Consider the following 27,257-nt stretch of genomic DNA (forward strand, 5'->3'; position numbering starts at 1 on the left):
GTATTCCACTCACCACCGAGAAATATTATGGACTACATTTTCTAGAGAGTCTGCAGCCTTAGGGAGCATTTCTGTGTTTCTCATTTTCATTCCAACCTTACTAAGATAACAATTAGCCTTTAAAGCAACACTACAATACGTTGCATTAGCTTTGATTAAATTTCCTGCATAAAACACAGCCCAGCTGTTAATCAGTTTTATGCCAGACACCAATGAGTCAACATTTCAAATGCTGCATTATTCTTGTTACTGGCATATGTAAATACAAGAAGCACTTCCATGTGTCTTAGGTGTTTGTGTCTGGATATCTTTCAAGAACATTTAAAAAATTAAAAGGATATTCTGTCTAATATACCAGATAAAATGTAGCTGTTGAGAGTGTTCTGTTAATAGGGTGTTTAATCATAATTTTGAGTGTATGAGCACTAAGAATTCCCACTATAAAGATTCTACCAAATTCATGATGTAATGCAACCCCTGGGTCTGAGCAGTGATGCTGATGAAGTTTCCTGATTAATCTTGGATAATTTTAACAGTTTAGGAATCTTAGCATAAATCAAAATAAACTGATATACCACCATCAAAGTTTTCACCTGCAGCTTTGGTAGACTCCAAAATCTAGACTAAGAATTCTAACTTTGCTTTTAGGTGAAAGCACAAAAGAATGTATATGTGAAATGGCTGCCTTGCCTCAACTTCTTGTCAGTGGAGATTCTTGTCAAATGTTTCAACTCCTTTTGCCTCATCTGTAGTTCATGCTATTTCCAATGCCCTGAACTACCTTGCCAGCCTCCAGCTGCTGCCCTGGAGGACATGGATTCCTTATAAATAATATGCTATATCTCAACACTCCATGCCACCTACACCTGCACATTTATATATATAAAAATATTTATAAACCAATATGACTTCCAGCAGGAGACAAATATTTACCCTACTTGTCTAAAAAGTACATATATAAAGAGATTTATATTCTGTTGCCTGATAGATGGGATACATCACAAATACAGTCTTCTTTTTCATCTCTGCTGAGCAATCTCCCCTTGATTTTTTTGTTGTTTCTTCTTTGAAACTGAAGTCTTTACTGCAAGCTATTTGTCATTAATCAGTTCTGCATGGGTCTGACCCCTGCAAAAAGTAAATCTTCAGTAACTTTTGCTTTACTGGCTACCTTTGTAATTTATATGATCAAGTAAAGTTCACAGCATTTGTTTTAAAGGAATCCTTCAACCCTAAATATTTCCTTAGCTGTGTACATAAAGAAGTCAGTAAATTCATCATGAATAGTGAAGCTGTGAGTTATATAGTTTATACCAAACCCACAGCAATAAAATTTTTATACTTCTGAACTGCATATTCTGTTGAAAAATTCCATGTTTTACAAAGTAAAGCTATTATAGAAATGCTTCAGAGAGTTTTGCTTGGAATACAGTCATCTGTAAAACTGGTCTGCTTCACACAAAATTCATCCACATCTACGGGCCTCCAAGGGGAAAAAAACCCCCACATAAATTAGCTTTTCTGTACACCATGATGTTCAAATCTCTTGAGCTTATATTTATGAATTTTGTGGGCATAGGCCAAATTTCTCTGGATCCTGTTCAAGGACAGCCTTGCATCCTATGCAAGGACAGCCTTGATGGGCCTGAGGTAGTGTTCATCTTCTGCTCCCTGCTTTGTGCCTTCCCCAATAGTCTTGTGTCAGGCCAATTGTCTAACAGGGCAGAAAAAGATAGGAGTACAAAAAAGAAATGGAACTGAGAAGGCAGGCACACTTATAAAACCCTGCACAGCAATTCCCCAGAAACGTGAAAGGAAGTTATTGTACTGCACCGCAGGTCCAAACCATACAGTTGACCACAGCAGGTAGATGTGGTTTATAGAGAGGTCTGACACCTCCTTTATCTCTGTCTCCTTGGAAATGAGGTTAAAAAAATCAGTTATAGCAAGTGTATGTAAGGGGAATTTTGAAATGCACAATCTTATCTTCAACTGTTAATGGTGATGTTGATTTTATATCTGTGTTGTATATAAGCAAGGTACAGCTATTTTGTCATATGCATGGTGTTTTGATGCAAAGTTGTATCAAGTTCTGGGCAAGTACAAAGCAAGTAAACTACACATTAAAAACCACTTACATAAAATTTAATTGAAATATTTGGTAATGCTTTTATGTTCTTGTGCTCCTTTTTAAACTCAATGGGAAAATGTAATGCACTCATATTGCCCCCTTTTGATAGTAGAGGAAACCTACTAGGCGATCTTATAAATCAGAGCAACAATTTGCTGAAAAAATCTTGATAAATATAACAGTATTGATAAAAGATTGAACAGCAGAGAGGATGGTTTACCCATAAAAAGGGTGCTCACTTATGAAGACTGATGTAGAACAGAGACTAGATGGAGCTAAAGAATAAAGTAGGTATTTATTAAGTGGCCTCAGTAGATCCACCTTGGGCAGCACAAGAGCCCAGCCAGGGCTGCACCCCAGGTGAACTCAAAATGGCCACAAAATGGACGACAGGTCACGGGGTCTCACACTTTTATCAGTTTTGGTCCATTAGCATATTGGAGTTAATTGTCCAATTACAGCTTTAGCCCATGAAGTCCCATCCTTCTTATTTTCTCTGTTCAGTCCACTGTTGTTTACGCTCTTAAGCCTGAGATCTGGGTTGGCCTTCAAGCCTGAGATCTGGGTTGGCCTTCCTTAGGTGTCCAGGTAGAGAAGGAATGGTTTTGTCTACCTACTCTGTGAAGAGAGCTTACTACCCCCTTATATGAAGCCCAGACCCACACACTAAAGCAGCACAGAATCTGAAAAACATAGAAGCTAACACCTGAGGCATCAGCAGCAGGGACCCTCACTCCGCCATGCGGCTCCAGAGAACAATGGAAGGAAAAAAATTAATAAGAAAACAGTGTTGCAAATGAGTTTCCATGGTTAAACACCTACCCCCAATCAGGAAACCAGGGAAAACAGGGGCAAAGGAAACATGGAAAGCTATGTTCTCTGGAAGGGGTTTTGCTGCTGAGATGCTTGTGGCATGTCACCGGGCAGGGGCTGTCCCCATCAGCAGCGATCTCAGGGGGTGGCCGTGGTGGGGACTTGCAGAGTGACTCCTGCTCCCGAGTGAGCTCATCAAAAGGAAAAGGACCCCTCCATGGCTTTTAAAAGGGGCAAAACCACTCCTTACCATGGCTGCACAGGTTCCACTCCTGACACCTCAGAATTCCCTGCTGAAAACTGCTCCCTGCTCTCCACAGGGATGTGTGTGGTATAGAATAAACAGAGCCAAGACTGCATCTCCTATCCCTGCACCCCGGACGGTTACACAGCAAAATGAGATGCTCAGGGTTCTGAAGTTCATCAGAAGTTCTGATGTTTGTCTTCAGGAGCAAGCTCAAGGGAAGCAGTCAGACATAACTTGATGATGAAAAATAGAGAATAAAATATTTGTTTTTCTTTGTTTCTATGCACACAACCCTTAATTTTGCTTTATTTCGGTGCCTTTATCCTGAGCCATGATGTTTTTTCTGTCTTATTTTCTCCCCCACTGTGTTCTGCTGAGAAAAGGAAGTAATAAAATGGTTTGGTGAGCACCTGGCATCCAGCCTGTGTCAACCTACAACAGAAGAATCCCTGCACCACAGAAGCATCTTTGTATCATTCCAGATACATGGTGCCTGGAACAAAGACCTTGAGCATTTTCTGTATTTATATGATTGTTGTTCAAGTTAAATTGCAGTTGCAAGACAAAAATAAATCCACATTAAGTTTTATAAATCAGATTGAACCTGAAAGTCAGAGAGGAGAAGAATGGTTTTCCCTCTCAACTCTCATGTTTATATATAAACCTAAATCAAACATGACAAAAATCACAAGTAAAGGCTTCTTTACTGATGACCTTTTACACCAATAATTGGTATTACCACCAGTAATTGGTTTAGACAGGTATATAAAAAAAAAGACAGAGCTGGAATTTGTTACACCAGATCATGCACCTACAACATTTTTCAAAGACTGTGGTGTTTAGGACTGACTTAAGATTACAGGTGACCTTACAGGAACTTTCATTGCAATCCATTGTTAGTTTAGAAAGCAGTGCTGAAGTGACTTGATAATAAACTACAGTTTAAAAAAGTTCATGCAAGCCATATTTCTGATAGAATTTTTTGACTGTCAAAATAGGTCCCTCAGGGAACTTTGATGCAGTTGTTAATATTAATATAGCACTATACCTACCATACAGCACCTACCCTTCTGGGTTATGTGCCAGCTGAAATATCAAGGTCCTACTACAATATAAAAATGTGGTATGAGAAATACGTGTAATTATGCAAAACCCTGTGACATATAAAGACTCAAAAGAAAGATGAGGCACAACTCAAAATAAGGTTTGACAGAAATAATAGCGGTTAGAATTGATCTATAATATTTCTTCACCATTTATTAAAGAGGTCTGTCCTTCAGCTGTCAGACTGGCCCTGAGAGTCCTCAACATCATCTCACAGACCTGTTTGGGAGCCAGAGGCTAAAAACAAACCAATAAGCAAGCAAACAAAAACCCAAAAAAATAATAAATAGTATTATTTCCATCTGTCATCAAACAGTGACTCTATTTAAGTTTTAAAATCAACCTGCAAATGGGAAATAGTGAACTACAGAAGGCTTTATCAGAAAGTTTGCTTGCGTATCCAGTCCTTCACATCTCCAGGGCAAGTAATTTAGTCCACATTAGTTGGACCAGAAAAAATGATTGTGACTCTTAAACTTTCTAGTGAAATTCTGTAGTCTGTATGGTGCAGATTCCATTTTAGGCAATCAAATGCCCTCTTTATCGTCAAATTTTTTTGGAATTTATCTATAATGAATAGTATCTGTGGTCAAGATATATGTGATTACTAAAATGAACTACACTAAGAGATGTGACCCTGTGGCTACCCTAGATCAGAGGATATTAGCCACTCACAACTCAGTGTTTTCTGAGGAGACATCTTCATTCTGTTAAAATTCGCACCACTCACAAGGATAAGAATGGAGAGACTTGAGGAGTGTTAATCCTGTAAGCCATTGGGACAGCAATCTTTACAAGATACAGAGTGTGGTTCTGAATAACAGCCTTCTAATGAGGTAAACAAATGATTAAATATATTATTTTCCCCTATTCATGCAGAAGTCTGTCTCGGTTTATGTTAGTCTCTTCCATTTTTACTTATTTTCTTATTCCCTTTAATTAACAAGTTTTACTTCCAATTTAGAGTAATATGTTTTCTCTTTTTTTTTCCTTTAAGGAGTGAGTTTAAAGAATTTGTTTAAATTGTAATTAATCTCTCTCCTTGTCATATAAACAGCTGCAATCTATCACTATGACTGTTTGTTTACCCTGCAATAACAATTGCACCTTTATTCAATACTCCATCTCTTCCAAGTATCCTTTAAGCAGGATTACAAAAATCTACTCAGACTGATCCTTAGGCTTATGGCAGAAAGGGCCAAAACTCATGGGTTTCCTTACATTTTTGAGTAAGAGGGAGTTTACCTCTGCAACTGGAACTGTTTTCTGTTTCTATGCTGATTATTGAGTTCTATTTTTCCCTTTGAATAATATTAAGATAATTCCCTTAACAATTATCTTAAGAATATTATTAAAAAAAATATTAACTTATCTGGAGGAAGCAAGTGAAGGAGTCATGATCAAGTTTCCTGCTATTTCATTCCAGAATTTCTTTCTTCAGCATTTTGAGAATGAATTGGAGAAAAAGCATCAGCTTGCAGTACATAAATGTTGGACAAAACTATCCTGAGCTCCTGTTATTCTTTGGAGTTTTCTGTAGTAAAGTATAGTTAATGTCTACTGTAGCCCTCAAAGGTCGAAAGAACTTTGAATGAGACACTTTCTGCCTCGGGACAGAGTCTTGTGAGCAATCCTGTATTGCAACATGTTAGCAGAATCTTAAAAAGAGAGGGAGATGTCCACCACCAATATTTTCCTAGGATAATTGACTTTCTTACTCCTTAAAAGATACTTGGAAAAAAACAGTCATATTGCAACAATATTTCAGTAAGAATCAATACTTAACACGAGTTATTTCCAGTGTATATTACTCCTATTTTATTATTTACTTCTTAGCAGAAGGATTCACAGTAGAAATTCTAAAGGAAGACAAGCAGAATTCAGCAAATAAAATGAGGCATAAGCTAGTATACTGAAAACTGATTAGAGATTTCCTCCTTCAGTAAGAAATTCACGTTGACTGTAATTTATTCATGAAAAGACTCAGCAGTCAACTTTGGTCATCTCTGTTTATATTTTTCTTGTGAGATATTTCTTCCATTTCATTATCTGCTCATTCAACCAACATACCTAAACATGCCTGGAGGATATTCTCTGTTCAAAACCTTGCATCTTGACAAAGTAGGATATTTCATCCTTTTTCTCTGAAAATATAAAATAAAAAAATCATTATAAGTGAAAGATTATTAACATTAAGCTCAATCTATCTACATTGCAGAAATTCTGTACAGCTCTGTATTTTTTTCACCGGCCAGATTATTATTTTTTTCTTTTATGTATTCATTTCTTTTAACCAGTCCCTCTTATTGTAACACAAGATGATATATCCAAGAAAAGATGGGGTTCTGTGCTACTATCAGATGAATAAGTAACAGATAAAGGATTTTAACAGAAGGATTCACTTTGGCCTTTTTCCCTGCTAGCCTGGCATCCATTCATGAAAGAACCCTTAAAGGGGAAAATGAGGAAGAGTGGAATGAGAGGAGTTCAAGATACATCCTTTTTTCAGAGTTTGGTAGAATGATAACACAGGAAAGTCTTATAATGTGGACAGGCAGGCTAAATATGTGAGTACATCTTCAGGACTGGATACCTGTTCTACACCACACAAGAACAGGATACCTGTTCTACACCACATAAGAGAAATGCTCAACTTCCAGCTAAGAAACTGTTTTGCCATGCAAAGGAACAGGGCAGAGGAGCAGGTCTAGAGGTTAATTCACAGGCATTACAGAAGTGAATCCTAATCTTTTCTGCTCAGGTTGAGTGATACATTTTTTTTTCTGCATCTCTGTGCACAGTTCATAAACAATAATGTTTTTCCATTTCTACTTGTAAGTTTCATTAAGTTTACTTATGAAGTTTACTAAGTTTACTTCTATGAGTTACCTGATGATTATGATCTCTGGCTTGAAAGCTGGTGCCATACAGCTCCTTCTACCTACTGCTCTGGTAACCAGCCCAATGCAAAATAAAACAGGAAAACCTCCCCCTCCTTGGGATGGAATTTCACTGTTATGTTTTCCTTTTGAACCTTCAGTGCCTGATGGGTCGGGTTTAAATTGCCATATAAAACCGAAATCTTACTCACCCTTCTTTCCCCATTGATTTTGAAAGGACTCCATCTGTTATCATTTCAGAGGCAAAAAAATTCATTTTGATGGCTTTAGAGAGCAGATAATATGGATCTGAAGAGTACTAGAATATAAAGGAAACAGCTTTTTTCTTTGCTTCATGTTCTGTTGTCCAGATAATTTTTAATTTTTGGTAGATTTAAAAGAAAAAAAAAAAGATGGATAAAAAATGCCAAAACTTATTGTGTAGAAATAACACAGATCAAAATACATGTGTATGTGAAGAAATAACAGTTTTAGACAGCTGAGAATAACATCATGTACTTCATTGCTTGGCCAGGCAGTAATAAATAAGAAATATCTTCTATCCTTCTAGTTGTACAAATATCAGATAATACAAATTTTTTCAGATAGGAATTTGATATCTTACTTTGTTAATTTATGAAATACAAGACTCCAAAATACCATGGATGATTGTTAGGACACATTTTTTGTATGAGAATTGTTTTGATGCCACTGGAACTGTTTCTCTGAAAAACTCAGTGCATATATATATATATACACACACACACATACACACACCTACATAATTTTTGATCCAATGTTTTGTGTCCATAAGTTAGAACATAATAAAAGAAACAGAGTTGCACCAGATGTTTAATGATTATTTATGCAAGTACCAGAAAAAACACAATATAAAATTAGCCAAATATGAGTAATATTTTGAACAATTAAAACTAAAATACAGCAGTTTTTAAAATCCAATAATAATAGTAATAATAATGTTACAATATATTGCTACTATTTTCACAACTGCAGCTGTTTTTCTGCCTAATGAAACTTCTAGCTGGTGACTTTAATGAATATGTCCCTGTTGCTGCTTTAGAATTTGCATATACCAGAGATTAACATGAGAAATATTAATAATTAGCAAATTAACTGTAAATAACTTAAAATTTTGAAGTAAATCAAACAAAAGGTTAATTTATTCTTGTTTTCCTGTCAAAGCTTCTTTAATATCTCTAAGTGCTTGATATAGTAAAAGTGTATATATTACTATTCTAGTAGTATTCTAGAGGAGTATTACTATGTGTCAGCCATGCATTCTGTCTGAGACAGAGGACAGTAATTTCTTGATATGAATCTTATTTCTCTTTGATTTTTAGCTATTATATATTCTACATACAGCAGCACCACTTCCTGTTCAGATCATTAAATAGTGTTAGAAAAGGTGAGTGTTTTTTCCCCTGTTTTTCACCCTGTTAGTTTATATTCAAGTGCTTTGAGAAATCCTATCCAAAGAAAACATAAAACAAACCTATTCAATATTTTTTGAAAAATACATTTCTATAGTATTCTACTTATAATGTAAAGAGATTAAAAAGGAAAAACAGCTTTTAGTTTTCAGTTAAGTACATATTTTCAAAGAGGTTTAAGTAAATGTATGTGTAATTTTTATAAAAACAAGGTGGTTAAAAAGTCATATTGAAGGGTGGTAATATGGAGCAAAATGTCTAACCCCGAAGCTCTTAGCCTTAAATAGAGGTTTATCTCCACAAAAACAACTCCACTGATAACACCTTTTTTTACAAGAAAATTACTCTTTTATCCAGAAAGTCATACATTTGCCCATTTACGAGTTTTTCCAATATTGAGTCAAAGACTTTATAAAAGTTTAAAGTGTAGTTGTAAAGCAGATCTTAAAAAAGTTGTTTATTTCTACAGGTAGAAAATTTAACATATCCCACCCTGCATTTTAGCCCAGCAATTAAATGCAATAATTTTTCTTTTTCTTTTTTTTTTTTGCTTTGGTGTGAAAATAAAAACCTGGAAACTTAGGGGAATAGACAATTTTTGGGGAGAGGTTTTAAAGTGTGTTTTAGTTTTATGTGAAGAAAACAGGGAAAAGATGTCCTTAAGTAATTTTTAACTCCAGCTGTATTCACATTATGGCAGAACATGGGATTAGATTTGTAGGTAAACACCTTTTTGAGTGTCATCTGCTGTACAAGTGTTGGGAGGACTTGTACAACGAGCAAGCTCTAGGCTGGATGTGTGCTCATTAACACCTGGCACACTTACTGCACTCCCAGCACAAATCTACATCCCTGCATCCATCCACAGGCAGCCTGAGATGGCCCTGTGGTGTAATCCAAAGCACAGTGATGGAGAAGAACCAAGAGATTTACTTTAAAACTGCCCCCTGTAAAGCAAACTAAACATTCATGTGGACTCAAGAGCTCTGAAATTTTCCTGGCCTGGTTGTTGAGTACCATTATTTTTGCATTTTCCAAGAAAGGGCAACAAAGCTGGTAAAGGGTGTAGAGTATGAATCTGATGAAGAGCAGCTGAGGGAGGTGGGGTCCAAAAGGGTCATCAAGTATTGAACAGGCTTGAACAGGCTTCCAAGGGAAGCGGCTGAGTCATCATTCCTAGAAGTCTTCAAAGGATGAGGTACTTTGTGACACAGTTTATTGGAGGACTTGAAAGTGCTGGGTTAATAGGAGTGAAGATCCTCAGGGTATTTTTCAATCAAAATAATTCTGTTATTCTATGACTTCCCAAGACAGCCAAACTGAATACTCAGTTTCACAGTCATTAATGTTAGGTTGTTTCTTTTGGTTTTTTTCTCCTTTTTTAAACTTTTTTAGCATTATCTTGTGAAACAGTGGTACAATTCACACAAATCTGATATCTCACAGCTGTATTTACTATTCTACTGCTATTTACAAAATTGCTAGTACAAACTACATTTTTGTTACTGCTTTGCTCTAAGACATTAAGTTCAGGCAACTGCACTTTTTCCATCATTTCACTGGTAAGGTTTGTGTGTTTTCCTTCCAGTGATTATGTTCAGTAGTGATTTATATTTATTACCAAATAATTGATGAAAATGTTGAACAGAACTGTGTCCAATACAAAACTTTGTAGAAAATGATGGAGAACAGAGTAATAACTCCTTTGTCTATCAGGCAACTAATGATCTACTTGTGTGATTCCTTTCATAATCATTCCGACTCTGTTTACCAAATCTACAATCATATGAAGGCTGAAATCAGATTTGCTTTGCAAGATTTATATTCCAAAAAATCATGTTGACTACTAGTAATTATATTCTCACTATTTAACTCATTATGGTTTAGATTTTGTATCTATTTGTCTCCAGTATTATCCAGATCTTATTCCAAGACCTTTCCCCAAAATTCCCAGTGGCCTTGGATGAATCTGGTCCTAATTTGCTGGTGTGAATTTGTAAATAGGTTGTGCTTTTACACTCAAAGTGTGCTAAATAAAGAGATTTGGTGAAAGAGCAGCAAAAGGTCAATTTTTGCAAAAGAAAGTTAGCAGAGGAATGTGCTGCTGACTGCTCATTCCAGAATTTTCTTCTCCTATTAACTGCTAGCTTCTCTGCAGCTCAGAGTGGGAAAAGATTTCGTGACTACTGTAATGCAAAGCCCAGTTAGATATTTTTCATCATTTAGGGCATTTCAAGAAACAGACATTTTCAACTGTCAAATGGCTGCTGTTGTAAATGCCATTTTCCTCAGGGTTCTAGCTGGGGAAGATATGAATCACAATCAATATTACTTAGAAATTTTTCCATTTATTAAGCTGATATTAGTAATAAAATCCAGGTGTTATTCTAAATCACAATTACTAATATAAGAATCTAATTGAATTAGCTAAAAAAAAAAATTCCTCTTGATATACAATTTAAATATGCTGCCAGAACCAGCTGTAACACTGCCTAGTCTTTGCCTTAGATCTATTTAGACTTTCACAGGCACAAGCCACTCTAATGCAGTGCTGTTCTGAGCAATACCACAAGCAATAAACCCAAGCAAAACACAGGGCTTTTTCATCAAGATCAAAAGGTCTGTTTTTTGAACAGAGCACACAAGGAACATCTCATCAGCAGGAAGTCATGCACCCTAAACAGCCGAAAGATGAAAGCAAGGTTATAGTGTACAACATTACTCTATCAGGAAAATAAACTATAGCCAGATTTTTGTGCAGATTCCAAACTTACATTGAAAAATGAAAAGCAAAAAACAAATCCTCAGAACAAAAACCTTGGCTAAGGTTTGTGGAAGCTGGAGTAAGTACTGAAGCAAAGGACTTCTTAATAACACCTGTTGACTTTTGCAGAGTATTTAAAATTCTGTCAAAAAAATAAAAATTCTATTGTTGTCAGACAAGAAGAATCCAAGACAACCCTCTTTAATGCACATCAGTGCTCCTGGACAGGCAATGTGGACTTGCATACCGTGATGATCTTGACTATGTAGGTGCAAAAATATGTATATGAATGAACAAAATCCATGTGAGAATGAGTTTGATAGCTGAAATTAACTCCTCTAAAGTAATTGTAAATAAATCTCAGCTTTCTCTGCTCTAAAATATCAGACTCAATTTTGGTACTTTAATTTCTTATATTATTCATATAAATTTGAAGCTGATATGAAAAGTTGATTATTTGAATTTAAAATTTGTATTAATGTGTTTGTATTATTTAGTATTTTTTTAATTAACTTGAAGTTGATATGAAAAGCTTTGATTCAAAACCAGGATGGAGTAACTTGATATTAACATGATTTTATTGTCTTGCTTACCATGCATTGGCCATGTGAGTAGGAGAGTAGGCAAGTAAATAAGATGGTTGTTACACAGAGATACACTTTAAAAGAATGAGAGGATGAAGACCAAGTACCAAATTTCTCCCCTGCTGCTGAAGAGGAGACCCCTGAAGGGCTACTTCCAAGTAAGCAAGTATACTAATCATCTGGTTGTGTGACTGTCTATTTTGTTATGTCTTGATGTGTTTCTAAAAATGTATATGCTCATTAATAAATTTTATTTTTGTCCCAGCCTACATTTTATATGATTATTTTGATCCTGTAAACAACACTTGTTTTAAAAGTCTACGCACAGTCTCTTCTCATACAGGTTACCAACTTTTGCATTGTTTTCAGAATACCTTTCTCAAGTGCTTAATTATCTTCCTCAGGTTCTAGTCAAACACTGAAGTGCCTTTATTAATGCCCTTTAGTAAGTCCATGTGTGAATCATACCTCTCAGGCACTGTGGAGAACATTTTATTGTTCCAATAATCTCATGGTACATTGTGCTTCACATGGGTGATGTGAAAACACACATACCTTGGTGGGATGCAATTAGACAGAACTTCGTTTCAGTTATCTCAACACTCCATAAATCGGTTGCAAACAGTTAATTTTATGCAACTACTCAGCCTTTTTCCACAATGTATCTGACATTAACTTTCTCACAAAATACAATCCAACCTGAGGAGTCCAGACCTTCTTGCCTTAATGCTTGTATTAAAAACTAATGCACAACTTTGAGACTGAACGTTTACCCTCTCTATACCATTTGACTTATGGAAGAAAAGCAAGGAAAAAGTACCAATTATAGCACTTAGTTTTTCATTGTTGCAATCAGAGATTAATTGTGATGTGGGTAGTATTTAACATCTGGCTGTCATTTCTTATCTTTATGCATTGTGAAATAAATTAGTGAATACTTTAGGCTATTTCTGCAAATAACTACATTATTCAAACTGTATTGATGAGAAAATTTTGTCAGTAAGGCCAAAAGAATGGACCATGGTCACAGAGCAAACCCACAACAGAATGACAAAAGAGCTGTTTCTGACAGAAATCTTTTGACTTCATATAGGAAGATAAAACTCCCGCATGTCAAATGTTCTTCTAGTTGCTCAAAATTTTTCACAGAAGCTCATTTATTTTGCATATTTCTATATTACATGTAGGAGTTTGCCTTTAACTTTTTCTCTTCATCCTGCAAACCTTTGCCTGTATAAAATTACTTTTCTTAAATACGAGAACAAGGACATTAGTAATTGATAATTTCAAACTTAGGCTTTGCATATGTTGTAGAAGAGAAAATGAATTACTGCTCAGTGAACAATTCTGAGCTGCATAGAAATACATGAAAATTGCCAAGTTACTGCCAGATGGACCAAATCCCAAACCTGTGATGTTGTGGTTACAATGTGTGTCTGTGTGCATGCTTAGAGGCTTTTCCAGGCTCCTCAGTTACAGCACAGATATCAGAAGTGCTTATATGGTCTAACATAACCAGGCTCAGTGCTTGTGCTCTTACATATGGGCATAGATGAAAGCTGATGCTGGATGTGAAAAATGAGCCTAAAAATGAGCTAGCAAAATATTTTCATTTCTGCTTTAGACTGGAGACATTTCTGAATACATACATAAATTTTCAGTCTCCTAGGTTTATTTTGCACTTTTGCTTAGGTAGATGAACAGTCTATAAGTAGCATTTTAAATTTCTGTGTTAGTTATTTATTAACATGCTGCTTTTCAATTTTAATTTAAATACTAAAAGTTGAGATAGCTGGAATATATTAAGTCTTTGGAGAAAAAGTTAAAAGTTATTGTCAAGGTTATATACCAACCTCACTAAGCAGCCTTTTATCTGTATTAAAAAAGAAAACCCATGCAAGGTTAATGCTGAAAACTTAATTAGGTGTCCACATGAAGGAAGCTCACATTAAAGACTGATTATCTTGATATTGTAAACCAATTTTCCTAGATACTGCTGAACTTTGTGTGTCCTCAACTTTAGTCTCTCTAATTCATAAATTGCCTTTTATTCATGTGTCTCACATGGAAGGCTATAAAAAATTGAGTTTTTCAACATTGTGAGAATGACAACACCATCTCAGAAAAATCTTCCAGACAGTGCAATGGCCAGTACTCCATCTATTCCTGCCAAGATAAGATCACAATTATGTAAATACCAATTTTTTCTATTTCTTGCACAACATAAAGAAAGCATTGGGGTGTGTCTATTTATTTTCAAGAATCTTCTACTTCAGGGCTGAAGGATGATATCCATCAAGGCTGAAGAATTTAGGTGGTGCTTTTTTAAATAATTTTTGAGAATCATAGTACTTTAAAATGTTACCATTCTATCCTATATCCTGTTATAACAAATTTTAATCATTACATGAGAAGAATGAGCCTTGCTATTATTTAATGTTGTAGTATTATCTTTTAGGTATCTGATCACCCTGAAAAATTGTTTATTTTAGTACACGTTTCCCTGTCATTAGGATTAGGTCTCCATTGAATTGACTAGCAAGAGTGCAAAGATAAAGTCAGAGGAAAAAGGTCATTTAAATTTTAATTACAGAAATGTTTTATGCAGTTACTAAACAATTCATTTATATATTTTTAGACTGTGACTTGCTGCATGTGTGTTTAAACCCTTTCTTCATGATGAATGAGGTTTTAATCTATCACACAGAACAACAAAAGAGAAAACCTCCTATCCAGCCAGGGGTGCAGTAGCTCTTTGATTGCATATACTCCCTTTGTTGATGTAAGGGCTGCATATGAAGAGAGGTGGCAGCAACAAGGGACCCTGAACCCAGATGTATCTTAAGGTGCACAGGCCAATGAGAGCTGTGGCAACTCATCATGTTAGCTCAAATGTATTTATCTTCTGCTTGACAACATACAAATCCATTTATGCTGAATGTTTATCTAGAATTTTTATATAGCTTTAGGCATACAAATTCATTTGTATGCAAAATAGATGAACCATGTCTATACAGTTTTTAATATAATAGATGAACAGAAATGTAATGAGTTCATCTTGAAACGACCTCTCTCGTGTAATCACAAAATCATTAAAAAGCTCCCAGGTGAAAATCTGAAATTCAGAAACTATTTCTTTACCTGAAATTGGCAGATATTAACATTGACGGATTTTTTTTCCAAGTACCCATGCACAAACGAAAATTTAGCTTTTACATGAATGAATTATTCTTAATAATGCTTTTGCTTTAAAATAATGTTGCTATTTTTTAGGTGTTTGAGATTTTTATTTCTAGTTGCAATAGTATGTTCAACGAAAAATTGAACAGTTTACCATGAGGGAGCAAAATATCCTGCAGTAATCTTAAAGAAAGAGGCACTTAAACCCCTTTCAAAGGGCACAGAAGTCAATAGACTCTTTAAAAAGCCAGTGAACTTTGAATAAGAGCATACAAATAAATTTTTGATCCACCTAGTGACTACAACTCTTCCAATTGATTCTCCTTGATATTCTACCATCTCAAGTGTGACCACATTTAAATTTTCCATTGTGTCTGTAGCATAGAAAATAGGTTATAACAGAAAAGGGGTTGGGCCACAATTTTTTATGAGAGTCTGAAATATTCTTCTGTATTCTGAATGGCGTTAGCTACCTGCATCCTGAATCAAACTTACTGTATTTTGCATAATCTAGAGTGTAGAAAACTTTCAGATTTTTACAAAATTGTTTGAGTTTTTTAGATAAAATTTCTTTTACATAAATCTGGAGTCCTTTTAGTTCTACAGTTATGCTACACAGAAATCATATTTTGCAGAAAACTACTGTTCTCACATTCCTTGTCTCTAGAAAAAGAGCTTGATTTTTGGGATGGAAGTTAATTTATTATACCGAAAATCTATGGAAATCTACACAAATCTAGCAAATTTACAAAGCTTTAAAAATCAAAATTTCCTTAATTTAATGAATGTATACCTAAACTGATTCATACATTTGATTAAGTTTATTTACACTTGTGGGTTTCACTGTTTGTCTAAGCATAACATTTTTTGATCTGGTCTTAAAGACCTGGAATCCAATGGCAGATAAAAAAAAATGAATATTCCTACCATGTTTTAAGAGCAGCCATATTCTTTTATCAGCATATCAGGAAGAAGAGGCTATTGACTTGAATAACAAGATGATAAGATGCAGGTCAGAAAGTAAATAAGCAAATGCAAAAGTGAGCAGAGTACTCAGCATGAAAATATAAAGTATGTTTCCTAAATGCTGAGAACAGCTGGACAAAGAACATAAAGCTGAATGAAGGCAAGCTGATAGTAAGTTTCTTGAGGAAAGAATATAGATACTGAGAAGAAATACAGAAAGACTAAAACCACTGAAAGTTAGGGAAGAAAAAAGCAAAAGTGAATGGAAAGAAAATAGTTTTAGAGATGATGATGATGCATAAAAAATAAAAGATGACAGCATGACATCATAACTGGCAATAACCAAGGAGAGGTTTAAAAAAAAATTTGAAAATCTAAGGAAAGATTAGGAGATTAAAGAGGAATATAAATGTTAGACTAAGAATATAAGGTAGTGAAAAAATAAAAAAGGCATTTGAAGGTAAAGTCAGGTAGATACCAGGAGGGAAATAATGGATTTGAATGGGAAAGAACTTAGAAAGTGGGAATGACATCAGAGATTAGTCAATTATAGAACACTAGTACAGAAGGGGCAAAGAGCCAACAACTGAGGTAAAAAAAAAAGTGCAAAAGGAATGCAAAGCTGACTGCGCAAAGATTATGAGGTAACAAGTTTTAAAAGAAGAGATATCAATTTTGCATTCATGTAGACTGGAAGAAATAGAAGAAATCATGTATGAAGTTAAAAGGCATACAGAATTTTCCATCAACAGTATCAGATGATGACATAACATGTCTGGTTGAGCACTGAATTTAAGTGATTAATAGAGTTTGTCTAGTGTACTATATAGTATATTATAGGTATAAATTTAGGTATAATATTATAGGTATAAATTATATTATAGGTATAAAATTACAGGTTTTTTTTTTTTTCTGAAAGAAAGATATTTGTGCCAGTGTCAAGATGGGGTACGCTGAATGTTTTTGACACTGAAGTGAGTACATTGATAAGGTGATTGGCATAATTTGCTCAAATATTGGTGTCTATGGCATCTGAGGTGCCATAAGGTATACAAGAAATGCACAGTGGTCCAACAGGCAGGACACAGGAACTATGGGAGGCTTACTCTGACGTGGAAACAGCAGCTGAAGACCAAAGTACTCTGGAATGTGTTAAATGGAGCCTATCACACATCTTTGACATGTACCATATCTCCGCTTGAATGCCTAGTTTTACTAAGGCAAAAAGTGAGTTTTCAAATAAAAGTAATTAAATCAATTAGTGGTTTGAACACAGAATCCATTACATATTGTTTTATCATTTTATAGAATAAAAACTAATTCTATGAAACAACCGATGGTACTAGTTCTGGGCACTGCAAGAAAAAGATCTTCAGCAAAGGGAAGGGCCAAGGGCTAATTTTTTTTTTTTTCTTGACAATCAATAAGTATTGAGAGAACACATGGAAAAACCAGGAAGAAAATGGAATTTGAACAGCTGCTGATTAGTGAGTACTAACATTTCCAGGTACCACATGGGGCAGATCCCGTGTAAATGTGGTCATGCAAGTAAGACAGACATGAAATAAAGAGACATGAGTGCCCACTGCACAGACAAGATGGTTTCTGATATCTCATATTTTTGAGTTTACTTTTTTTTATTAAAGATAATGGGATTTTATTTCATACTGGATTATTTTATAATGTTAGATATACATAGGGTTCCCTTTGACCACTACAAGAAAATCAGCAGGAATTTTTCTCAGGCCAAGATGGAACGAGGAGCAGTATTGTGTAAAATTCACCTTATCTATCTGGTTGCTTCTGTGACAAAGAAATACACTGTGCTCTTATGCCATCCAAGAACAAAAATGTCACTCCAATATATTGCTCTTGGGTTAGTCCTTTCTTACCACATCAAAAGAAGAAACCCATTTATTTGGTTTTATTGTGAAATGATAAAACATGTTTCCAGGGCTTTTCTCTTATAGAGAGAAACAAACAACAAAGTAAATAAAACAACAATAAAATCCACCAGGAACGTAGAGGTTTCAAGAAGGAGTTTTCCACCAAAATGAAGAGAAGAACAAGGAACAGTGGGCACCTACTTGATCTAGGTAGACACTACAAGTCTGTCAGGAAGGAGGAGATGTGCATGGACTGCTAAAATACACAGATTCAAGAGAGGGAGCTGCTGAAGTTATATTCCATTACATGTGCTGACATAACAATGCTTACTTAACTAAATAATCAAATAAGACTTCAGTCAAAGGCTTACCTCTTCTCTGAAAAAAAAAGTGTCTTTATCCAAAATTAAATGTTTTAAAGCTTATGCATTTTTCTTGTTCTTCAAAAAGCTTTAATCAGGAGCTAACTGGCAACCACTTTTGTAATTGTGGGAAAGTTAAGGGAAGCATGTGAAGAATGTGCCTATAATTCTTGAGTAGTAAAAGTACTAGGTGCACACAGGCTTACAGCATTATTTTTCAGGCTCAGGAGTTCACAAAGACCAAAAATACAAGTAAATATGAAACAGGGTTCAATTAAATGAAGAATTTCTCATCCTGTTTATCCAAGGCTTGTTGATTTTGAATTTATATCGAGATATGAAAGATCTTAGCAGTTTCCTACTGCTTGTTGCCATCATGATTAAATGCACAGGAGCACAGTGTATTTCTGCAGAAAGAAAGTTTCAAATGAGTGTAGCAGGTCAAATTCCTATCAAGGAAGGACACAACTCACTTGGTAATTTGGTTACAAACAAATACTATTTGGTCTAATACAGGTGGAAAAAATCCTGTATCTTCAGTCATAGACTCCAGTATGCTTAGAATTTGGAGGAAATCATCACATAAGCAGTGCCTCTGAACAGGGGTTTGTGGTGTAGGATGGATAATGCCACTCACATGAACAGGAAAGAGACTTCTGAAGAAAAATTAAGGTTACTTGCTGTTGAGTTTGTGCTAGTGTCCCACCAATAGAACATCTAAGCCATTATCTCATTTCAAGACATTAAGGAGAATTGTTGTTGTAGGCAAAAATATAGCAGAAAAAATGATAATGAGAACTGACCACAGAACAAGATCAGAGTGTCTTAGGTTGATGACAAGATGATGTCTTTTCTTTTATATACCTTTTGTATAAATTTTATGTATCCTCAGTATTCTTAGCATGCATACTTGTAATTCCTTAAGTCTGATAATTTAGCACAGCCCTAGTATTTTGTCAGGCCAGGAGACCAAACATCCTAAAGGTCTCATAGTAGGAGGCCAGAAAGCCCTACACTATCCTGAGAAACCAAGGTCCTCTCTAGAACATATCCTCTAAACTAGAGATTTGGCATTTGCAGGGGGCAATTCCTCACATGGGGGAATATCATACCATTCATCCAGGGCTCCCATTGGGGCATCCTTGTTAGATGTGATAATTAGTAAGGTCTATAAATTGTATATGCAATCTATCGTGTGTGTGCATTGCGGTGCATCCCACCTCGGCGAAGTGTTGCCCCAGTAAGGATCCTTATTAAAATACTGAGGTAAAACCCCCTAATCCTTTAACAGTGTCTGGCTCTCAATTTTTTAAGATCAGGAAAAAGCATCAAGGTAACAAAAAAAAATTTAACTTAATATAAGGGTTAAACATGTGATAACTTAAATACATCCATTTCTAGTACAGCTATTAATGAAAGATTTTGCTAACAATTACAGAGTAAGAGATGAGCCCATGGAAAACTGTTCTGGCACAGAGCTGAATCTTGAGGTCCCAAGAGGTCAACCACTTATAAATATTTCTTAGCATCTGAAAAAGTATAATTCTTCAGACTCTTCTGATTCGATTATGTTTACAAGGCTACACTAATTCTGTAATTATTTTCAGTTACATTGCTCTGAACAATTTCTAGAATTCTATTGCTACTACTTTCAGTACAGTAATTTCAAAATCAATTCTCTGCTAATACTTTGATTTTATTGAATCAAGGATTTGGCCTTGTTTTTTTCTCAGCTCATATCTTGAGATCAACATCAGGTTCTTACTTTCAATCAATTTTCTAATGGGAAATAATATTTTAAAGCTATAAATGTAATTAACTCCAAAAATAGTATCATCATGAATTACAAACTTCTGATTTTTTATTCTTATGGTGATAGTTTCAGTAATTCTAAATACTAACCTCCATTTTTACAAGAATTGCTATGGACAAAAATTAGCTCCCTTAAAACCACTCAAAAGAAAGAAGCAAAAATTAGCCTTTCTTCCAAATCCCAGCTTCGCTTGAATACACCAGAGATGGGTCTCCACAGTCATGAAAAATTGCCTTGCTTGCACAATTTCAGCTGACTTGAATGGTAAAACTTATCTATTGCTTTCTTCTCTCCAGTAACTTTAATTTGCAAAAGGGTTGACCTTGCCTGTAGATTGGTTACAGCCCATTGCATTTGTGACACAGCCTGTGTTCAGGATTTGCATAGGCTAATTGCATCCCCAGATTTCCACCCTCACAGGTATCCTCTCTCTGAAATTTGTAAAATCAAGTTTTTGCTCTAGTCCTGGATTTCTGTAATTTAGCAGCTACTTAAAAATGTGCCTGATTCCAAAATTAACATAATGTTTACATAATGATTTAACCCATGTAGCACTTGTACCACATCAGATGTTCTGTCTTGCATATACTTCAGCCTCAAGCTCCTCAAAGCAAGTTTCTGTTAGTATCAAGGAAGGTTTGAAGAGCTTTTGGAACCAAGGGAATTATCAAATCTCAATTTTCTTTTTCATCTGGTTATTTTCTCAGAGTTGTTTTAGTGTTGGTTTAATCATCTGTTTTATTTGTTCTCATATGCCAGGTGGCTGAATTTGTAAGCAATGCATTTTTTTTCTTACTGTTGAACTCTTCACATCTTTGAATACTCTCAGAACAGCTGTCAGATTCAATCTTTACTGGGACTATCTAGAGAGAAAAAAGACTTTTCCACTATGTCTACAGTTGTGACTTGCTCAACAGTCCACTGCAAAAGAAATCACCTTACTTCAGAGTACTGATGGAGAGAATCTACTGTTACATGTAGAAATTATTCCTTTAGGGATTTCTATCAGTGGACCAACAAAATAATTTTGAAAGCATACTGTCATTCTTCCTATCTCTGAGAACCCGAGGGGACTTTTTCTTTAAATGTGATAGATTGCTTGGAGAAAATTCAGGCATACCTTTGCACATTTACTTTTCAAGCCAGAAGCCTTAGACAGAAAGACTTTGGAAGGTGTTGTCCTGATTCCCTCCACTGAAGGTCTCACCAGCATAATAGCACATTTCCTTTTTACACTCACTTTATATATATACATATATATATATATATATATATATATATATATATATATATATATGAACCTTACTTCCTTCAAATAGCAGTAACCCCAAAATTACTTTACTTTACCTAAGGATTATTTTTACTCTAAACTATTACCTTCAAAGATACAAGGAGATATTTAAATTATTTTAATTTTTTCCCAGTCTTTAAATTAATTGCTTCATTTTTATGTGGTTCTTTCATGAGAGTTGCTAACAATATATCTGCTCCAATGGATTTTTAATTTACGTTTATGTTTAAAGTTTACACAATTCCTTGTTTTAGCAGCTGATCTAGTATCTAATTGGAGTACAGTCCCAGAACCTTTTAACTTTTGCACCATGAAATGTTTCTTCCATTTAGTAGTGTCACAAACACACTGCAACAAAATAACAAATGTATAGAATTGACTCACCAGAAGTGTGCTTATGAGCATCCTGTTTTGATAAGAATTGTAAAAGTGAACTGCATTTCCAAGTACAATCTGAAAATGAAGTAAGCATTCTATCGTAATGAAAATATTCAAGTGCAGGTGATAGAAAGCAATTCTATGGGGAGCTAAGCATGGGGCAGCTGAATATCACGTTTCAAGTGCTTCCAGGTGTTTGGGTGATTGTCAAATTCTGTATGCCTTTTCATGAATGCAATAACTGGAGCCACTATAAAACATTGGTTTTCAGGCCCATCTGTGTGTGAAAGTAATGATTGAAAGTACCATCTTCTCCATCTTTTATTTCATAGCAAAAACTGCATGGCTCTGTGGGTGTTATGCTACATAGTGAGATTTTGACTGGTCAGAAATGTAAAATGTTTGATAATTATTAGAAGGTGCTCCTCCCTGTGGTGGTAGATTCCCTCATTTCCTCCATGGGATGCTCTGTGATCTCAGAAATTCTCATTAGGCCTCAGCCTTGATCAACGACAACCAGACCAAGCTTCTCTTGAGTTTATCAGAAACACTGTCTGCTCCTAAGAACTTAGGCTATCTAACAAGCTCCTAATTTTTAATGAACAGCTTTGGAAACTTATTTTTCTTCCCTGAATAACAACCCAAGTGGAATAATTTGCTATTGAACTTTAATAGAAAATTACAAACTCAAATTGCATCCAGAATGAAGAATTATTATGAGTAAAGCCAGCTTTAATGACCTATTTAACAAGTCCATAAATGTGATCGTAAGTGAGATCCCTTGCGTTCTCCTGGACAGCCTCAGGATGTAACCAGTGATCTCCCTCTGAGTGAGACATCTCTCAGAGCCAGCAAACTCTCAAATTTGCTATACTTGGAAGATCACTGCTGAACAGTGACAGGGAGCTTGGGCAGATACCCCCACTCCTACAGGTTCAACACTTCACCCATTGAGAAGATGCAAAGGCATCCAAAAGGAATAATTCACTGAATTTAGGGGAAATTTTTCACAGGTATATTTTTTTCCATATTTATTTAGGTCTGTATGCGTGTGAGCAAGGATAAGCTATAACAAATGTACTACAAATGCTTCTCCTTTAGATTCTTATATATATTAGAGTTGTAAGTAAAACTTATCAGTGAGTTACTGTTGTGATGAAGTAAATGCTTTCAGAATTTTTGTTAATTTTTTTTAAAGTAGGTTGTTGATTAAGTATTGTTAAAAGCTTTAGGCTTAATTTGTTGGTCAAAGCCGCAGTGAACTTTATGCCTCAACAGGACAGTCTCCCTTGGTTCTTTATATCCTTACCCTTTTCCTATCCTTACCCTTTTGCTGGTCACCATTTACCCCAGCCTCCATGTAATAATTTTTGTGTTGATTTTAGTTTTAGATTGATTTATTTATGATTTTAGGTTTTTTTTTTTTCTCTGCATGCTTTAACCACCTAGTAAGTAGTAGAATGAATATTGACAACAAATTTTGTTATACTTTCATTTTTGTACTAAACCTGCTTTTGCTGCTACCTTTGTGGGGGATTCTTTAACTGACCTAAACTAGTCATTTGGACTATTTGTGTGGCTCTCCTTCCTATGCCATTTAAACTGCTGTTTCTGTAATCAGTACAGAGCTCCTCTGAGACAATGATATTGGGAATTAATTCTTGACAGTACCATTCAGCATCCAAAAAATAAAGTACTGGTGAGTGAAGGACAATTCTTTCACCATGCTTTCATAGTGACACAGCTCTCATTCTACCACAATTATATTATTTTTTATATTTGACTACCCTTACACTTCTGTTTTACAGGATTGACGTTCTGGCCACATTTAGAGCTGTAGAATCATAAAATCACTGAGGCTGGAAAAGACCATTAAGATCATTGATTCCTACCTTTGACCAAACACCATCATGCAAATTAACCATAGCACTAAGGGGCGTGTCCAGTCTTTTTTTTAATTCCTTCTGGGATGGTGACTTCACCACTTTGTTGGGGAGCTCATTCCAATGGCTGACTATCCTTTCAGCGAAGAAATTCTTCCTGACATCCAACCTGAACCTACTCTGGCACAGGTTGAAGCTATGTTCTTTTGTCCTGCTTGGCTGGGAGAAGAGGCTGACCCCCACTCCCACTGTAGTTAGTTCTCTAGCTGCAGTTCCACTCCATCTGCTGGAGCAGCCCACTTCTACATGCACACACAAAATTACACCCCCATACATGCACCTACACCCAGCAACTGTGGATCCCTCTGGTGCTGCCCCCTGCCCCACAGACATAGCCCCATGACCAGGTAGGTGCTCAGCCCTCCCATTCCTCAGGGAGCCTTTGTGTAGGAAAAACATTCAAAAGGGAGCTTACTGAGATGCCAGAAAAAAGCAAGTGGTGGCATGGTGCTGCTGTGTACAAAAGACCAGTGGTGTTTGTAAGAAAGGGGGGGCAGCCTGTGTCATTGTGGATGTTCAGGGTACAGAATGGAAGGCAAAAAAGGGAGACATCAAGACAATTTGGAGAGCAAGAAGTGAAACAAAACAGCAGATAAAAAGAGGATGAAAGGGACTGTTGGGGTGTGAGCAGGGGCCTGTCAGTGCATATGCCATCAGTGTCTGCAGTGGACAACACAGCATCTCCTGCATCATCGTTTGCCCCAGCACATTTCACACTTGTGTCTCTGCCTTTCAAACCCCTCTCCTTTGTGCCTCTCTGTTAGCATCCTGCATGAACGCTAAGCACATGCTAAGTAACTGAAGCCAGCTGTCAGAATTCTTCTGTCAGAATTTTATACAGTGTGGTTTTGGAGCTGTTGTAGAATCTCAGTAGCAGGGACAAAAGTGTCAAGTGACTCTGAGAGAGAAAATTCAAAACTGCCCTTGCAGAGTTTTAGGTGGGATGGATTGGTATAGTTCTCTAGGAGACCTCTGACTCTTAGGGAATATAGGCTTCTGTGGAAAATTGCAAAGCTTATTTCATTGATGGCATCACTGTGCACAATTATTCACTAGAGCTCCCTTGTTCTCTGCAGTAATACTTGTGTCTGGTTCAGATTATGTGAGCAACTGTTAGGATTAAAGACCTAAGAGAGTAGTAAACTTCCTTTCTCATGTTGATAGTACTTCTGCAGCAAGGGCTCTTAATTCTTAAAGGGAAGAGAACCATAAATTTTATTATGTCAGTGACTCTTCAGTGTGGAAAAGGAAATTAAGTACTTAATCAGGAGCAGTTCTTCCTTTCCCTTTTTGTGAGTAGAGCTGTCAACAAATAAGCTAATATACTCAGAATTTCCAGGGGGCCCAGACAAATCCTTACTTGAAATTCCCCATATGTGACCAATGGCTGATATTTGGGTGTCACATTTTTTTTCAATATCTTTACAATGGGGTTTTAAAGGCCTTAATGTAAAAGCAGGGTAAGAGCTCAGCAAATGCTGATGAACTGTCAAATGAAGCAAATTAATCAGAGCATCAGTATCAACAATAACATGGGAAAACTGGGACAAGGTTTTTAACAAGTACCACTTGTACAGCTATCAGATCATTTTTCTTTATAGGCTCTGCACTTCAGTTTGAACATCTTAAATCTGGATACCAGTTATAAATGCGACTGGAGGCTTAACAATTCTGTTAAAGAGGATTGAAGCTGATGAATAGGACTCATCCTCTGAGTACTGCAATCAGACAAATTATTCTATGATGAGGAAACATCTTTTAAGATTAAAGGAATGAGGAAAAGGAAGGATGTTAGGACTACAGATGTGATGAGTCTTTGTCTATCAGCTAGGAAATGCTGGTGTCATCTGACAAGAGTGCCTAGATTGTAAATAGCACCTTAACAAGTTATATGAGTGCTACAAGCATCATGTAAAGATCACATTATAGCAGTGATTGGTTGTGAATGCTAAAGTAGGTTGAAATAGTGCTGAGTATCTCTAAAATAGCAGCATCTGCAGCAGAATGCAGTGCCTCTCACTGTTGACTTTGCTCTATTGCAAATACTGGGTGAGTAACTGTGGGGAAGAAGTATCCCACATAATAACTTACCTCAGTTTTAACATGCTGTACCATGGATGGCAAATCAGATGACAGCCCTGTGGGTGAACTTTTGGCATTGGTAAATTTATGGAGTGGGAAGGGCTTGTTTCTGAGAGGTAGCCTCAGGCACCCTCCTGTGCTCTGCAGTGTGGCATAATATTTTGTATCTTTAACTTATGTTAAACAAATCATGTTAAAAAAAAAAAAAGTATCAGCTTCTTCATTTGTTGAAAATGCAATAGCTTTGGGGGTAAGCTTAAAATATGTAGTTCTTATCCCATAGTTCAGCAGTTTCGAGTTACCATGAGTTTGCAAGGATTGGCGATGCAGTTTGTGATTCAAAGAAATGCAGTCAATTAACATGTATTCCTTTGCAAGGTCTGCATTTTCCAAAGGCTTTGTGCTCTACTGCTGTGCTTCCAGTATACATGGCAACTATATTTCTCTATATTTCAATGGCTTAAAGCCTGAGATGTTGAAGTTGTTGGCAGTGACATGAAAATCAACAAAGGGACAAGTGCTATTGTTGCAAGGTTTTCAAAAATAAAAGAAAAACCACTAACAATTGAATTTTATATTCTGGGAAGACACAACAGAGGAAGTTAGAGGAGAGCACAGGGTAATTTATGTTCAATGATACAAAAAAACCTTCCAAAAACACAACTGTGCTGTACAGCAGATGCAAAAGACTATTTCAGAAATTATGTGAGAGTAAAACTTATTTCATTACTTAGCATAAGAAAAGAAAGTCAAATCTCAGAAAGCAGCCAAACAGGAAAAGCAGATCATTAATAGCCAAAGCATGGTACAAGAGGAAACTGCCTAAAACTTGGAATCCAATACCAAATGCACTCGGTCAAGTATTGCAACTGCAAATAACTTATAAACCCTCTCAGTAAATATAAAAATGTGTATTAAAACTTCCTTAATCACAACTCTCAATCCTCAAAGTCACTTAAAGGAACCAGTAAATCAGGAGGAAGAAATTTTCTGGGAAAGACAATATTGTAAGGATTTTGCCTTAGATCAAAACACACTTCTGTCTAATTCATTATTTTCTATGTTTATTGGAATTCACTTAGCCTTTAATTTTGATTTTTTTAATTAAAGAAAAAGAAACTCTATTATACAGACTTCTTTTGAATAGAACTGACCAAATGATGAATTATAGCTCTCTATTAAAAGCGCTGCAGATTAGTTCTCACAAGGATAGATTCCAAGTTCAAAACAGCTACATCAGAAAGCAGACAAAATCTAGCAAGATGCATTGTCACCTTGGGAAGCAACCAAAAAAAGTTATTCTTTAGCACCCTTTTATCTCACAATAACCAATTTATGGACTCATAAATTATAACTATACATGGGACAGGTAAATGATGGACA

The 27,257-nt window shown here is 35.8% G+C and overlaps 1 long non-coding RNA gene across 1 annotated transcript in view; it reads right to left on the reverse strand.

Moving 5' to 3' along the window:
* LOC113459355 (uncharacterized) overlaps positions 1-27,257 on the reverse strand; it is a 91,791-nt gene that overhangs the window by 19,206 nt on the left and 45,328 nt on the right. Inside the window, exons 4-5 of the long non-coding RNA XR_012579147.1 lie at positions 7,387-7,493; positions 6,366-6,439 (exon numbers count right to left, since the gene is read on the reverse strand). This is a non-coding gene — a long non-coding RNA (uncharacterized LOC113459355). The remainder of the gene's footprint in view (positions 1-6,365; positions 6,440-7,386; positions 7,494-27,257) is intronic.

Source organism: Zonotrichia albicollis, chromosome 2 (assembly GCF_047830755.1).
Source record: "Zonotrichia albicollis isolate bZonAlb1 chromosome 2, bZonAlb1.hap1, whole genome shotgun sequence".
In the NCBI taxonomy this organism is placed as follows: domain Eukaryota; kingdom Metazoa; phylum Chordata; class Aves; order Passeriformes; family Passerellidae; genus Zonotrichia; species Zonotrichia albicollis.